This window comes from Cryptotermes secundus, unplaced genomic scaffold (genome assembly GCF_002891405.2).
Source record: "Cryptotermes secundus unplaced genomic scaffold, Csec_1.0 scaffold268, whole genome shotgun sequence".
Taxonomy (NCBI): domain Eukaryota; kingdom Metazoa; phylum Arthropoda; class Insecta; order Blattodea; family Kalotermitidae; genus Cryptotermes; species Cryptotermes secundus.
The window spans coordinates 248,317-266,632 of record NW_019722430.1 but is presented as its reverse complement, the minus strand read 5'-3'; the positions used below and the strand labels follow the sequence as shown (position 1 = coordinate 266,632).

The window sequence follows — 18,316 nt, the reverse complement described above, 5'->3', positions numbered from 1 at the left end:
GTTCGTGGCAGGGAACTACATGACACCAGCATCACTGAAATGGCATGGCAGATGCAATGGGCGACTGGTTGAAACACTTCAGAAATGCCTTCAGAGGAAAATAACAACACTAATTTTATGGGCATTCTGAAAAAAAAATACTACAAAGATTGTAAAAACCATCAATGCGCTAGATTTTCCAATTGAAATACTGCGAGTCTTTTGCCATTTTTCTGATGAAAAAATTACGGCAGCAGAAGCTCCCACAGAGGACAATCGAAAATTTTCTCCATGCCGCGTTCCTGACACAGTTGCAGTGTGCAGAACAGACAATAGGGGAGGAAGGGAGCAGACGAGCAGAAGTCTTGACCTGTCAGTTAACGGTTCGGACAACAGAAACACGAAGAATACTACAACCAACAATTCGGAGGAGCATATAGCCTCAATCTGCATGGTTAACTAAAGCAAAATAATTTGCCCCCTGCTTTCAAGCCGGTATCTTGCTCGGCTTATTCGACTTGAAGTAGGCGATATATCCCAGAAGAACGTATTCTTCACACAGCTGTCATGTTTACAGTGGCAGTGATTTGACCATAAGGCATTAGACATTCATTTTCAGAGGCCTGTACGTATAGCCAAGCGCTGTTCTTGTAGTCACGTAGATGCTCTGTAAGCCTCTGCTTCAAATGGACAACTAGACATTCCCATAATACGCCGATATATACTTAATTCTCGCCCAAGCCCGTGGCAATCCGTGGTAACTGTGCAGGAGCGGAAATTCCGTAGTACGTGGAGATGTGTCTTCAGCGTGGAGTTCCAGACCCACGCACGTTTAAGGCCATTGATCGTCGCATCAAGCACAAGGGCACTGACTGGCCCTCTACTGCAGACCGCAACTGAGACGCGCAGCGGATAAACCCCGTATCAGCGTTCGCCGGATACGTGTGGCGGGTTCTCCACGAACAGTTGCTGCACCCGTACCATTTTACTGCGTCCGCTTGATGCTCACCCACGACAAGGATTTGTTCTGCGGTTAATTCGACAATGTGGTAATCATTTCTTATTGAGTACTTGGATCTTAGAGAGATAGGATGGGATTGATCTGGCTCAGAATAGGGACCAATGGAGGGCTCTTGTGAACATGGTAACGAACCTTCGGGTTCCATAAAATGCTGGAAAATTCTTGAGTAGCTGCAGAATTGGCAGCTCTTCAAGAGGGGATCAGCTCCATGAGTAAATATGTCTTCGTCTTCCTAGTGGTCTCTTTCCTTCTGACTTTCCCACCATTATCTTATACGCACTTCTCTTCTATCCCATTCGTGCTACATACCCTGCCCATTCATTAGCCAGCTTACCATACAGGACCTTTCCGGGTATTTATAATTTACCAAACCGAAAACTAACTAGAAATCACGGAGGCTAATTATAATGTGTATTAAGCAAGTAAGTAAGAACTTCCGTGTGTGATTGTACTGTCAAAAAGCATTCAAACAGAGGTCATCTGTATTTACTGTGTGAAGGGGTGTCTATTGTCCTACCTGATTCTGGCTTATGAAACGCCGCGACGGAGCCTCATGCCTATCTATCCTTGAGCTAGTCATCGCATCCATTTACCGCCGTGCAAATGTGCAGAAACCGCCTTTGGGCGACTAGTGGCGCTCAGGGAAACCTAACCATCTGTCCACAGTTCCCGATTCCAAAACCCACTATCAAACTAAAGTACCCAACTGAGCCTGCCATAAACACGGCTACAACAGTGTGAATAACTAAACAGAAACCACACAATTACAGAATGCCACAGAAAGTGTGGCGCTGGGAAGTACAAAACACAGCTAAATATCCGAACAAGACGCAACAGGATGCTACGATACACGGGTACATCAGCACAATGAGGAGCTTCATTATTCGAACTCTTTAGGTAATGTTATTTGGATGATGAGACGGGCGGAGCATGTAGCACGAATGGTGAGACATGCATAACTTGAAACATAGATACAGCTTGTGAGATTCAGGTGTAGATGAGATCAGAGCATGAATAAGGACATTAAAAAAGTGGATTAATCTGGCTCAGGGTTGGGGGTCAGTGGCGGTCCCTTCTGAAAAACGGCAGACTTTGTGAAAGAACCTCTGGATCCTTAAATCAGGGGAATTTATTGAGTGGCTGAGTGTATATGAAACTGACGAATGCTCCCTGAGGGTTCAGAGAAACAGAGAAATCAGGATAGAAACTCCAAGTGAACACTTTTACTTTCCTCCTACTAACAGTATCATACCCAAAACGTATCACAAAACCGCCAAGAGCACGTGGGGGCAGAAGGGGAAGGGGTTGTGGCACGTCATGCAACGAACAGCTTCTCGGAGAAGAGAGCGAACCCGAGACAGGAAGCACTCGGCCTTCTCCGAACAATAACCCCCCGCTAAATCAACATTCTGCAGGGTCCTCCAGCTGTGCGTTACATTACATTACATTACACTTTCGCCATTTGCACCAGTGAATTCATGCTTACCTTCCTGCATCTTCCGTCATAAGAGTGAAAACTCATAGTCAGTGAGTGCAGATATTTTTCTAACGCGCTATTTTGATATTTCTGCCTACCTCATTGGTCGACTCGCCTCCAACTAGTGCTGAGGTCAAGAAGACTAGGGTTTATACATCCATTCCCCCATACACCTTCATGAAGTAGTGCTTAATTCGTTAAGCACAGGGGCCCTTTTACCTTTTATCTCACTGGTCTTACTGTTTGTTCATTTTATTGCTCAGGTCTAAAGAAATCAACAAGCTGCAACGCTTATCAAACTGAACAGACGTAACATTCTGACCCTCAACGAAAACTCGTTTCAGAAAACTACAATAAATTACCTGCGACGAGTTAACGAAATGCAGCAGTGTACTTAACAATTTGGGAACCTCTTCTGCATACAATTTTAAAATATTGAGAAGTTATTGAGAGGGCAGTAAAACAAAATGGAAGCTATATTGTAGGAGTAATAGCACTGGCAAAGATCATCGTGCGGAATCAGCATTAAAACTTTGCTTTGCTAACGTTAGCAACAAGAGGCCAGTGTCGACGGTTCCCTGATGCGACAGAAGGCAGAATTCACTATAAAAAAATGATTATGCTGAAACAGAACGATGGTTTCACCGTTGGATAAAGGGAAATCACTGTTTACAAACGCATGCATGGTGACAAAACGATGTCAATTTCTTAGCAGCTGAAAGTTGGATTGAAGACGAGTGACCTAAATTTCTTTCCGAATTCTCGTCGCGTGAAGTGTACAATTCAGACGAAACCGTGTTTGCCTGTTTGTTCAAACAGCGAGACTGCAAATGGCTGTAATACTTCGAAGGAACCTGTGACAGCGTTACGCTGTGCAAGTATGTCTAGTGACAAGAAAGCCTTTTGGTGAGTGGTAAAAGCAAGAACCCACGGTGTTTTAGAAGCGTGACTAAATTAGTCGCTGACTACTACTCGAACTCCAATGCCTCGTTGACGGCCTTGATCTTCCACGAGTAGTTAACCAAATTGGATAATAAAATGGAGAACACAATTGTTCTGCTTGGTGACAACTGTTCCATAAACATTGTGAATTCTTCATTAAAACACATGAAGATCGTTTTATTACCTGCTAAGACGACATCATTGATACAACTACGTGAGCTGGGAATCACCCGAACACTAAAGGCTTATTTACTACCATCGAGAAATGCGAACCAGAATCTTGGGAAATCTGACGACATGCAACAAATTGGGTGTAAACAATTTGGAAAAAAGAAGGGGTCTATATATCCTGCATCTTTTAGCCATGTCATGGAATCGAGTGTCAGAAAACTGGAGATAAACTGCCATCTGACATAACTGTAAGGGACTGTGAAGCTTCTTTCGTTATCAATCAATGTTGTAGCTAAAAAGCGTCGCCAACCAACTGTGCCGTGATGGGTGTAGGAAGACACTATACTGAGGCCACGGAGAGAAGTCTCCTGCATGGAGGGGGGATGATGACGCTCCAGGAATCCCCTTCTCTGCCTACTGTTCTCTTTCCTCCCAGGTCCGCCTGGCTAGTGCCAACCATACCAAGGACCGCATCGCCCAAGAAAGTTACGTATAAGCACGAGTGTGTGTACGGGGCTGACGCGTGATTCTAGTATATCTTCGCTGGCAATAGTTACGAATGGAAGCAAAACGGCAGTGGAAGTTATGCTTCAGCGAGTATATCTGTTTTCTGACGAAGTTTATGTTTGTAGCCAAAAAAATAATGAGGTTACTCGTGCACAGAATCTTCTTTCTCGACAGATTTCGTGCTCCAAATTAAGCAAAGATTTTCCTTCCGAAATTTCAAACAGCTTTACGGAAAACAAGTTTAAGTGCTTGTCGCCATAAAGTGTTGCTCCACGTATCACATGGATTCAGTATTTACAGCACAACCAATTTAAAGAGCGTTAACAGCGGGAAATAAGATGGAAATGCATCCTGCCGTCAAGTTGAACCATCAAAACATGCTGAAAAGGAGAAAAAGTCCATAAGAGAGAAAGAGACTGGCACACGCGGAGCGATGGAGATGAATCAATACACGTGAATGTGGTACAGAACAGAAGGGAGAGGAGAGAGGAAATGGGTGTGGGCATCTTGAACACAAAATGGGCGTAAACTACCTACTTTACCCCTGCTCAAGCAAAATTTGAATGTCTTTTCGCAGAGAGTTTTTACATGTTCACACCTCCCACACTTCCAGAATCTCACAGGTCTAAGGATGGATTCCTGTTCATGAATTTACACAATATACAAAACCGTCCAAAATAATGTTCTGCTTTCAGTAGAGAAGGCCGGAAACTGATCAATTCAGGTTCAAAGTAATTTAGAGGCACATCTGATGCTCCAGTCAATATCCTACACACGATACTGAGCTACTTCGCTAGTCATAAAATACAACAAACTGTGATGGACGGAGAAGAGATACTAATTCGGACAGGCATGGGTAAATACACAAACAGGACTGGAAAGCGTATATTCCATAACCTGGTACACAAAATTACCAACGGCATTCTTTGAAGCTACCAAGCTCACTTAAAAATGGGCATATGAAATACACATCAGCTGAAATCTTCGATACGGAATCCATTCATGGCCTTACGCAAATCAAGCTTTATTAAGAACGAGATGGCTAAAAATTGGAACCGTGAAACGGGTACTAGTGGAAACCTTCCAGATCGAATTTCAACAAAGTCCGTGAAGCGGTTCATGGGAGATATACATGGCCGAAAAGTGGTTTCTATTATAGATCGGAAGACTACAAATAGGATTTTTCGGACAACTTTGGTGACAGTTTCCCTTATGGAATTTAAGCATAATCTGCGAAACGGTTCATGTGTATGTAGGTCGGGAATCACTTCTGAAAGATACCTCTTGGCAGGCCTATGTATAGATGTAATACTGAAATGCAGCTTAACGAAAAAAAAGCGCGATGGTTTGGACTGGATTCATCGCGTTCGGGGTATGATTCTGAGGTCTACTCTCGTGAACACGATGAGGAGCATTTGGTTTCCCATAAACAGTGGGAAATTTGTTGACCAGCTAGACAGCCATCAGTTTCTCAAAAAGAATACGGTTGACATTTATTTTCCATTTTGAGGATGTGGTTCGTGGAACGGCTGGCGGAACTCACGAAATATTTGTGTAATCCTCACGTAGGCGCAAGAGGAGCGGGTATGTAGTACCAGACTCCGATGGTTCCATAACAAACTCCGTGGTCTTTTAATCCACAAACGAACTACGTGGTACAGTCATTAAGTTCGTGGACTGTGGCTTTATTGCATCATATTACAAGTTGTATTCGCATACACTTACATAGATCCACATCGGCCTCAAAATAGTTGCCGTTGGCCGCTATGCAAGTCTGCCAACGTTGATATAGCTGCCGAAAACATTGCTGAAACATATTGTCAGGAAATTCCCGTATGGCGTCTCTTGAGGCATTGACGACCGCTTTCAAGCGGCGAAAGAGAAAGAAATCGCATGGTGCAAGATCAGGTGAGTACAGAGGGTGTGGCAAAACGATGACCTGTTGTCTTGCCAGTTCTCCTTGGACAAGAACAGAACGATGTGCAGGGGCGTCGTCGTGTAGCAACAGCCAATTTTTCATATGTCAAACGTTTCGCTAAGGGACTTGCTTAGTTTTTGGCAGAATTTAATGTTTGCATGTTGTTCAAACTGCCACATTTTCGATTCCCGCCACTTCCATTTAACTGCAGTTCACAATAGAGGCAGTAGTTCTGTTTACACTGTTTGCACACAAATGCCTCTTGCTGTGACGAGAGCTGAACTGACAGGGCATCATATCGTTCCTCAACCTATCCGCTGTAGTGTTCTGAAACGACGCTTTACGGAGAGACCACGAACTTATTGACTATGGTAGTATACCGACCGCTGCTTGTCGGCTAAGTTAGTGTCAACTTTAAGCGGCCTCCGTAGTCTAGAGGTAACGCTCCCACCTCAAGACTCGTGGTACGCGGGTTCAAATACCCGGCGGAGGTCGTCGAATTTTTAAGGACGGAAAAATTCAGGGAACAAGTCCTCCGGGAGGGACTTTAAGCTGTGTGTCCCGTGTTGTAACTTTATGACACGTAAAAGAACCTTATCCCCAAAGGGGATCACTGAGCCAAATTCCAGGACGTTTCCCGCCCAACAATAGTCTCTAAGGCCTCTAATAGATGGGGGAAGCATTATAGATACCGCTAAGCAAGTGGCCGAACTCGCTTGCTCGGCAGGACTGATGGTACGCACCATTTATCGGTAGGGTATAGAGACTGGTAGAATATCATAGAGGGAAGCACAATAGATCAAACTGGTCGCGGTGCATGGGGAAACCCACCCTCTCTAAATCACTAAACTAACTACACTAGTGTCAACTTTAGCGGATAGAGGATGTCGCACGGTCAGCGTAACGGATACCCACGGACGTTAATCTCGGTTTTCTAGACCGGAGCCGCTATTTCCTTGTAAGAGCTCCTCAATTATCCTCACGAGGCTCCGTGAACCCCGTTCCAGACCCACTACATCTCAGAAAATCTGGCAGCACCGGGAATCGAACCCGGAACCTTGGCTCTGTAGCCAGGAACTCTGACCACTAGACCACAGAGGCGATTCCTGTTAATTTAATGCTGATACAAAACTAATATTCGCAGAGCTTTACAGTACCAGAGTCGTTATGTTCTATTCTTAACTAAGATTGCACTGCTTACTTCTGCAAATACAAGCCCTACAATGCAGCGAAAAGTGTTTATATAAATTACAGGCTCACTGCAGTGATGAATTAATTTTTCTACAAGGCATGCATGATGTAATGTGGGGCTTAGGCTTCGTGTAAATTGGAGGTACACAGTGGGCCAATGCGGACTAAAATTAAATTCGGTACATCTTTTGCCGACAAACACCCTCCCATACCAAAATTCATCGAAATACTTCACGTTCACGCAAAAAACGGAACACGCGGACCAAATGCGAAAAACAGACCGACAGACATAGCCTACTGGGTATTCGCTAACTGTACGCACTTGGGGGGGGGGATGCAAAATTAATAACGGAAAGCATTGGTTACGTGCATACATCTGTCAGTGTGGATGTCAACAGTTAACGACCCAACAGCTTGGCTCATGCGTCATTTCTTCCGAATTGTATCCGGTATCCCGTCGGTTCGAATCTCGGACGGGTGAGCAATTACCTGACCGAGGCTTTTCGTAGTTCTGCTAAGGCCCTGTAGGCAAACGTCGGAGCGTGACTGTATCTTCCACGTTCTTTCCAATTCTTTATCCTCCAACCATTCGACCGTATAGCCTGAGCCACTGATCGTGCAGTTCAATAACCAGAAATAAACAACAAACGAGGCAATTAGCAACTGACAAAAAAAAGTGATCATGCACGTTTCCTTTAATGAGAAGTCCACAACCTCGGAAAAAAAAGAGAAAACATCTCCAAATTTTTAAAGTTCCTTACAAGAAAATGTAATGGAGTTTATATTCATTCAAACTTCACATACTCAACAGATATGAATTAACTGATATGAGTAACATATATCTCAAGGCCTTGCGACCCGTGGAACCTAGTTTGATCATCATGGGCCTTGCTCTTTTGTCCAGAACACAATTCTGAAAATTAAACGTTGTATTAGTCAAGAAGGAACGTTCTGAAATCTATGTTGATTCTTCGCCACGGTCCGCTTCGTGTCACTTGGCGTCTCACCGCTTCAGGATAAATGAAACTTAAACAACACAGGTGTGACAATGTTTACATTACAGATATGACGAGAACTACGCAAGCCATTGCTAGTGCTACTGATAACCGTTATACGATGCATGCATGGTCACGGTACGATTTTACTGTTTGTATCAAACACAGATTTCACATTGAATCTACGACTTAAAGCTTTTATTGACAGCAAATACAAATTCGCTTCCATGGGGATATACATGATAAAACTACTTTCCTAACTGAATAAAAAATGTAGGCTTGAGGTCACAGTATGTAATGTCTGCTGTTTGAAGTTTTGAATAAACTGGCCACTTTTCACGAAATTTGAAACGAACTTTCCCCCACTGAAAGCCACCCTGAAGCCATATACACTTGGTCGTCGACTTACGACCACAAAAAAGAATGAAAAATAAAAGATGATTAAAACGTAAAAGTTTTTAAAAATAAATTATAAAGATGATAAAAAGATTAGAAAGGTTAAAAAATACTGTTAATAAATATATGGCCGACATACGACCAGATCGACTTACGACCTGTCAAGTCAGAACGGAAGTCGGTCGTTAGTCGACGACCAAGTGTATTTTATTTAATTCATACAATCGGCAATAAAGGCAGATAATAGATCTTTTTAAAACGTGGCACAGTTCAAATATTTGGGAGCGACAGTAACAAATCAAAATTTGATTCAGGGGGAAATTAAGAGGAGACTGAATTCGGGTAATGCTTGCTACTATTCAGTTGAGAACCTTTTGTCTTCTCGTCTGCTGTCTAGAAACGTAACAATTAAAATTTATAAAATTATAGTCTTGCCTGTCAAATTGCATGGGCGTGAAACTTGCTCTCTGATATTAAAGGAAGGACATAGAGAGTGTTTGAGAACAGGGTACAGAGGAGAATATTTGGACCGAAGTGGGACGAAGTGACAGGAGGTTGAAGAGAAGTGTACAATGAGTGGTTTCATACCTTGTACTCTTCTCCAAATGTAACTAGAATGATCAAGTGAAACGAGGATGAGATAGTCAGGGCAAGTAGCACGAATGGTGAGAAGAGGAATGCATATCGGATATTAATGGGAAGCCAGAAGAAAAGAAACCACTAGACCAAGACGTAGGTCAGTGGATAACATTAACATTGATCCTAGAGAGATATGATGGGGTGGCATGGACTGGACTGATCTGTCTTAGGATAGAGAAGAGCAGAGGACTCTTGTGAACAAGGTAATGAACCTTAGGGTTCCATAAAATATTGTGAAATTCTTGGGTAGCTGAGCGACTGGCGGCTTCTCAAGAAGGGCTCAACTCCAGGGAGTTAGTTATTCGGCACTAACACGGCAGAGGCACAAACTTGTGACGTGAGAGCGCCACCTGATCTATCATTCTAAAATTATGTATGACAATAGATCCTAGACACAAAGGTGACTATTTTGCATCCTTTCTGAAGAGTGTAAAACTAGACGGAGGGTTCACAAAATACATATTTACATCTCGGCTTGATGGCGACAACTCATGAACCATTTCAGCTAAGGATTCGAAACCTGTACGCTATTATAAACATGCCTAAAATTCTGCGCCTAAATAAGTATCACAAACACGGAAACGGTACGAAACTTCGAGTTGTGACAGATCTGCTGCCTCCTTCCTTGCCTTACTCTGGTTTACAGCTTATGTCCGACAAATTTAACGCACACGAAATCTGAATTAAAATAACATGTTTGAGCCGTTTCGGCTGAACGTTCTCCGTGAAGCCAACATCTATTCATTTCACCGTGGAGTGCTGTATCACTAGTCGTTGCTAGGTAGCGGCTGTTAATAATGGAGATTCCTCGCGTCCAACCACGAACTGCCAATGTCCAAGAAAGTGCAGCTGTAGACATGTTATTGTTGCAATTTAAGGTGACGTGGTTCATAAGCCTCGTTATGTATGGCAGTGAAAATTGGTCTCTGACATTAAGGGAGGAACATGGACTGAGTGTGTGAGAACAGGGTGTTCAGGAGAATATTTGGACCGAAGAGAGATGAAGTGACAGGAGGTTGCAGAAGACTGCATAATGAGGAGCTTCATAACTTGTACTCTTCTGAAATTATATTTAAAATGATCAAGTCAAGGAGGATGAGGTGGGCAGGCCATGTAGCACGAATGGGGGAGACGAGGAATGCATATAGGAAATTTGTGGGAAAGCCAGAAGGAAAGAGACCACTGGGAAGACCAAGGCGTAGGTGGGTGGACAATATTAAAATGGAACTTAGAGAGACAGGATCGGATGGTATGGATTCGACTGATCTGGCTCAGGATAGGTACCAGTGTAGGGCTCTTGTGAACACGGTAATGAACCTTCGGGTTCCATAAAATGCTGGGAGATTCTTGAGTAGCTACAGAATTGGCGGCTCCTCAAGATGGGCTCAGCTCCATGGGTATGTAAGGTCCGTAAGCCTCATATACTGAAGTGGCGAGCTGTGACAGGCACGGAAACCAAACTGGCTTGCACTGAGCAGCATTTTTCTTCAAAATGCTTTTGGACTATTTTCAGAATAACTTTCTCGAATAGGTTGCATGTTGTATACAAAAGGCTAATAGGACGTAAATTTTAAGGGAATTTTTGTTTTTTAATGGTTTCGGTAACTTTATAACGTTTGCTTCCTTTCAAGGCTTATCTGAAGGCAGTGATTAAATAAATGCGTCAGATGTACCAGTGGTCTTCTCAAAAGATGCCTAAAACATTCGTTTGGAATACCCACGAACTGATTTTCCCGTTGGTCCTTGTCACATAGCCTTCGCACGAACCACACAGAGAACGCCGCATGCAACATTTCCTCTATTGTTGCGCGTTGACTCGCCGCTGTCTAGCAATGGTCGCCTATTCTTGTTCCGCTATTCCAGTTTTCAGCCGTTATGTCACATTGCTCCCTAGCAGCCGCCATTTCTTCTCCGATGCGACGTCCCTGTGATGTCCGTGATCGTCTTCGTGAAGGGCACCTCAAAGTTGGGCCGCCTACGGCGCTCCTTCTTCAGGTCTCGACGGCATCCAGCCTTCGTTCCTTGTGGGCTGGGTCTCGCGCTATTATTCAACTGCTCCCTACTTAGGACTGCACGTCTCGAATGTCGTGGTCATTTTGTAGGCGCGCCTGTTTTAGTGTGATTCTGAGATCAGCGATCTCCAGTCATCGGTACAGGCACACCCCTTGAGAGTTGGACCTGCGTTCTCGCTTCAGATTGATGGGCAGCCCTGGAACCCGTTCCTGCTAGGATATCCGCCGCGACTCTATCATACCGAGCAGTTTCCACTTCACTGTTGGCCTTCATACAGGGAGGTAAACACTGCTGCGCCCCTCAGCGACTCAGATCTACGATCATGTGCGATTTCTGTGACGAACACGCCGATGCGCATTGGGCTCCGTCCCAGGGCCAGTTCGTTCCACTAGGGCTTCCTTCGCCATGATGCGGAAGGTCCCCGCATGCCGCTTGCACCATGCTGTGACGGCTCGGCTTCCTTTAGGGCCATCCTGGGGAGACATCTCGTCTGGAAATAGTCACGGACGCTCCGATGTCACCAATCCAGCCTAGGTGGAACAGGCCATTGCCGTCCCTCTCTGCTATAGAGTTAAACGTGGGAGAGGGGGGGGGGGGGCGGAATGGAGACGCCGGCGTCTCGCGTTTCCCGTTGGCTCCCGCTCGTTTTCAGAGGGCCAGTCATCCCTTCGCTTCAACTCCCGTTCCTTTCTCAAGCATCGGTCCACGTTCTCGCCACCTCCCGTTTTCTTCCTATAGCGTCTGTCTTCTTCTGCATCAGATTTGTGTGGGAAGTCCTGCTGAACGCGGCGGGTGCCGCCACAGCATCAACACGTAAGCCGTTGGTAGGCTCTACGTTCCGTTGGGGGGGGGGCGCTGACCCCTGCAGAATGTCGTTTGCCGGACACTGAGGGGGTTCCAGCTGCTGCATCAGTTGCCTCCAGCCAGAAGGCCTGACTGAGAGCCCCGCTGAGCCCCAAACAGTAGCTGGCCCGTCGGCGAATGCATACGCGGCGTCTTCACTAAGCAGGTGTTACGCTGAAAACCACTGACGCGACTAGTCGCGAGCGGCTAGCCGCTCTTTGTCGCACACGTCCGTTAGTTGTATTAGTGTATATGGTGCATAACCCACTAACGCGACGCGGCTGCCGAGTCGCTCGCGGCCCATTATTCAACTGCGGCTTAGGCTGATAACCCACTGACGCGGCTAGCCGCTCGCGACTAGTTGCGACAGTTGGTTATCAGCTTTAGGGTGGTTCAAAGTTGGGGCGGCGAGCTCCTATGGGGATTTCCGAACTAGTCGGGTTCTTCTTTCCAGCTGCGACTGGAACCCCGTTTCCAGGTGGTGGTCACCTCTTCGTGCGTCGCACTAGTAGGGATGCCATGTAGAATACTGACAGTCGACTTATTCAAGGCGGCGGTCTCGCGGGGCGTCCAGTAGCTCTGCTCCGCCACGGTGTCGAACTGCCGCCGGACAACGGCCCGTGACGTGGATCCGTCGAAATTTGGTGTCTGCACAGTGTCTACGCCGGTCCCTGTCCTCCCGCGATATCCGTGCTCAGCCAGGGCTTCGACCTCTACTGGCTACTTTTTGAACTCTTACCGTGTGGTTTCTATGTCGACCTGTGTTCCTTGGATCCTGAGGTCAAGCTCTTCTTTGTGCTCGCTATCTCCTCGCGGAAGGCAGTGTCCGTTGGTCGACAGACGTCAGGACGTCTTTCCCCCGAGTTTTGATAGTCTCTTCGAGAGATCGGACAGATCGCCATTTCAATTCGGCCTCTGTATTTTCTTTGCTGACTTTTGTGTCCTTAACATAAGCCCTTTCCATCTGTTGACTGGCCTTCATTCCCGTATGGCGACTATAAGATTTTCCATGTCCGCTATGGTGAGCTACCACGTTGGTTTCAATACAATAATTCCAGCCAACCCCATTTCTGACACCAACTGTCACGTGTTAGTGAACAGACACGGGGTTGGATTGGTAACTGGATTTATTGTTCACGCTTAGAACTCGTAACTACAAATAACTGTGACAAGTCTGACTTATACACTCTGCAGATCAGTACAACTACATCACACATCAAGTCTTCTGTTCGTTATACTGGCGTCAAGAGTCGCTGTTAGACAGCGGCTGCTAACAATGGAAACTCCTCGCGGCCAAACACGAACTGCCACCGCTCACTTGCAACTTACGACCCCTAACTCAAAAAAGTCAAAGTTACTTTACTACTGGCGGTTTACCGCCAATCAATTCCGTTTTGGCTTCTTGAGACCAACGCCCAGAGATTTTTTCAATTGAACTCTTGCGGTAATACTCCTTATGTAACATCCTCTCTGACGAGAAGATGGGTTTCTCTCTTATGAATATGCTTGGCCTTTCGTCAAGCGTACATTTCGCACATATGGCATGTTAGAGAAAATTCTTCCTTTTGCATTACACGCAAGTCCTCTGTCAGTAGAGGTTTACACAGCAGATCATGCCTATCTTAAGTATCTTATAATACAACGACAGCTTAGTCACTTGAACGTACTTAAGCTTGACAAACGCCAAGTTTAAGCATCTTATATTTTCTATGTCTGGTTTCACCTTGTGCTATACCGCATAACCTCTAACTTATCCTGTTTGCCCTAGATATGTAGCTTTGGTGTGGACTACATAAAAAATACCGCTTAAGTAGTTCCTCTATTATTGCTTGTTGATTAGTCGCTGCGGATATTTTCCGCGCCGTTGTCTAGCAACTGCCGCCTCTTCCTGTTCTACTATTTGGCTTTCAGCCACCATGCAGCAATATTTTGCACATTCGTTTTCTGCCGTTTCCAAGCCTTGTTAGCTATTACTTTATTGCAGCCATTTGAGGAAATCCAACCACAATTTTAAGAGCCGACCTTTCAGAATGCACAGGAAAAACAGACACAACATCATTGAATATCTGAAATTTTATAACTTCATGGAGCAGGATCCTTCAACAGAAGCTAATAGTTGCTCAATTAGTGAATAAATTATATACTCCTTTTATGGAATAGAAAGTTTGAATACTGTGTTCAAAAGGGCACGACAGGGTCATACAAATCCAGTCCACTCCTCAGGCAGAATTTAAGACTCACTATGCCAAGGCAGCAACATAGTCCTCCCTCTCCAGGTTTTCTGACAAATTCCGCATTCACTTCTCATCTCCGCCATGCATGAAACTTCCCTAACCAGCGAATATTTTTTGTTGCTTGTTGTGGTGACTTACATTTAACATTTCTACATTCTTGCACCTAGATTATGTGACCATTTCAACATGTTTTTATTACTACGTTTTTAAGCACTATATTAAGGTTATGCATTCACTGCCATCAAAGTCCCAGATGGTTCTTATGAAAGAAAGCATGGGTAAAGAAAATGACTTGGATTCAAACCCATACATATAAGAAGAGTAGCAGCAATTTTTCCAGAGTATTCTCCCCAAAAGGAGCATATTTCTGCTTTCATGACATGGCATTTGGGAACAACGTAGGTAAGACAGGCTGATATCTGGCAATTATATATACCTACAGCCAATTCAGAGTCAAATGCTTCTAAAAATCAACATAATAGTAACATCCACATAAGAAAATCAATAACAATGATAATATCACATATTAGTTAACCATTTATAAAGTTATAAGGATTGGAAAACGTCTGCAAGTTTTTTACTTGAGGCCGCATCTTTAAAGCCTAAAATTCATCAAAATAATATTTAAGAATTTAATGCATACCTAACAGAAAATACATTCAACCTCAATTAAAAAGACAGATCGGTCAATGCTGTTTAGGGAAATAATGACTGCTTATTCTGAGAATCAGACAAAAGCCATAAATACATTGTGTGGGCAAAATTATGAGCTCTTCTGAGCAGAGAAGATGGTACATACAAGAGCCACGGTGCTTTAGAGGGTTAATGCATGAGATCAAACTGAACAGCCCTCTACCATACAGTACAGCATCAGTAACAGCCAGCACAATGTTACTATTCACATGAGGTACCTTAATGGGCATATGTACTCTTATGACGATAAGCACAGACATGTAGAAGGACACAGTGTTGTTTCTTGGCTTTAGTATTTTGCAGTGTACTGTACTATTTACTGAATTCCTATGGAGGAGTCCAAAGTCTGTGAACCTCTTATATGTAGGCATGAAATAACTACTGCGTATAAACAGTGAATGCTCGTAAGTCACCTGGAACAAAATGCTGCCTCTGTGTTACACATCACAATATGAACACCATGACATGACTCTAGATCTCCATATTAGATGAGGCATAATTAGCTCCACAGTCCAGACACTTATCCCTGAGGAAAGTGCCCACAATATATATCGATCTGCAGATGGGTGGACCCCAGTCGTTCTGGACAAAGTGATGAAAAGAAAAATTGCCGAACCTATATTAGGATTTGAATCCTGGACACTGCCAGTCCTCTACTGCCTCTGCTATCCTGGCTAACTCAACAAATATTCATGCAATTTGTAAGTCAACATGCATCTTTCTTTACTATATCCCTGGGGTCGACTCAGCTGATTTTCTACGGACCTCCATAGCATGTTACAGGGATAGCATTACCTTGTGGGAACTGCGTTGTCACTGTAACCTTTGCTTGAATGTGAACAGCTCCCACAACCTTTTATTTACATGCAACTTTAAATTTCAGCAACTCTGGAGTTACATGTGATAGAACAAGGTAGAAATTGTACATTACTGAAAAGTTCATAAATATTTCAATCCCACTAATTTCCTCTTACATATATATTCTGATGTTATTAAATGTTCAAATAAAGCAATAACTTCCTTAAACACTTCGTATTTACTAGACACTAGGGTCATTTGCCAGTCAGCATCCCAAACCTGTATGCAAAAATTGTGCATGCAATTGCAAAGCTACTGCTGTGGCTAGTTTTTCATCAAGGTCTCAGTATTGAATCTTCCACTTTCAGAGCTACAAATAAATAACTTTACACCATAATATTTATTGTCAATGAAGCTTGCATATTTATAATCATGAGCTCACTGGGGTAGCAATGAAATTATATACAATGAATGTATTTCATTTGCCTGTATTACTGTAAGTTCTTTCAGTTAGCTGTAAGAATTTAAATTCTTTTGCATTAACACAACAATCCCAACACTTCCACCACCAAAATGATCTAAAGTGATGGTGTTCTCTCCACACTCCTTAACATACTTGGAACTGATTACCAAAGAAAACCAGCCCCATTCATTTGCCAAGACAGCTTCTGCTTCAAACTGTACAGCTGTGTTTCAGCACCAGGAATAATTTACCACAGCATAGTAAAGATGCATGAACAGAGAACTTAACATTATAAATGTGTTCTATCCTGAAGATGGAAACAGCAGGTTCCTCCGAAAACCTAGTAGCCATCTACCAACCAACACGACATCACATCCCAGACAACTGTAACCTCGGTACTAACTGCAGCGATAACCTCAAATATCACTATAAATGTGAATCAGCATTGTATATATGTATATTACTACACCCGTTTTGTAACAAGCAATTAAAAATATCTGCACCTTTACTGCCAAATTATTTGCTATTATTCTTCTACTTGAGCAACCACACATTAAACCTACTACACGGTATAAGGTTAGGTTAATGCTCGTGATATCTTAAGCACTCTTAAGTTATAAAAAACTTTCAGCCGAGTAGACATTAGAGGTTTGCAGTTTCGATATGTGTTATAAATGTCCACTACTAATACTATAATACAGTTTAAAAACTATAAGAAACAAGTCATTAATTAACAAAACTGTCAAAAGCCCAACACACGGAGCAAAATTCCATACGGTTAGTAAACCAAATACTTAGAGCAAAACATCTGTTACACATTATTATGAAATGATAATTAACATATATATACTTACGTTGTCCTGCTGTGATTAGAGATCTACAATTTTTAAACAGTTTCTCTGCCTACAACACATTTTCATACTCATAAAACCACAAGTCAATAAACAAACTGTACTGCACTTGAATGTAGTAAAGTCTTTATCCAGTAGATGGCAGCACGCTTTAGAACAAAATTGGCGCCATACCAAAATCACAGTGGAAAACGTGGAAAAGGCCTATGAACATAAATTGAAGCAGGATAGTCATACATACATGTTGATATTTCTTATTTTAGTATGTTATCGGTTAATCATAAGCATCACACTCTGACTGACAATTAAAATTCTAACATTATTTTTTTTAATTTCATATTGATAATAGATGAGAAGCCAATAAACACTGGAGAGAATTTTAATTCCAATCAAGTTTAATATTCAACAGTAAATAAAATATAAATAGCCACCTGCATACGAAAAACTTAGTCACTGCACGTAACATACACTTTTTATTTGCTGTTAAATATTATATAAGATTTGTGTGCTTCTTTCTATAGGTTGACCATTTTTAAACCGAAATTACCAACTTGCAATGTCTTCCATGGCGGCAATGTTAAAATACCGCAGTTTATGTCTGCGGAAATTGCAATGAAATCTAAGTGCTCTGTCTTCTGGGATACAACGCCCTGTTGACCGGTAAGAGTGGACCGACGTTTCGGAGGAACGTATTGACCCCATTGAAGAGTAAGCTGTGTTGTGAAAACAACACAGCAAGACACGAACAAACACAGAACGATACTAAGAATCTCATTCTCAATATAGACAGGCGGCACAAGTTCAGCCCCCTTCCAAGAAAGACGATAGGAGAATTGACACAAACCTACTTGGTTTATAAATTTTAACTTAAACAACAAAGTTTTAAAAATTTTAATACCAGGAAAGCACTGTGATTGTGAAAAAAATAGGATTTTGTGTATATTGTGTATTCTAAGCATTGTGTGTGTATGTAATTTAGCACTCAGAACACCTATTGTGATAGAAGTTTCCGAATAAGTATCGATGTTCCCTCTGAAGATTATCCGTAAGGATCGAAACAGGTAAGGGTGCTAAGTTTTCGAGTAGTAAAACTTAAATAGTCACACTATACGGAGTTGTTTTGTCTTTGTAACTGTTAGTGTGACGGACCAGAATGAAACAAATCCAATTCCTCTTAAAGTCATT

General features: G+C 43.1%; 1 protein-coding gene across 1 annotated transcript in view; it reads right to left on the bottom strand.

Moving 5' to 3' along the window:
* LOC111861341 (dystrobrevin beta) overlaps window positions 1–17,234 on the bottom strand; it is a 93,726-nt gene extending 76,492 nt beyond the window's left edge. The window contains exon 1 of the mRNA XM_023845821.2: window positions 17,135–17,234. The gene's annotated coding sequence lies outside the window, so the exon portion shown is untranslated. The remainder of the gene's footprint in view (window positions 1–17,134) is intronic.
* Between the last annotated feature and the right edge of the window lie 1,082 nt (window positions 17,235–18,316).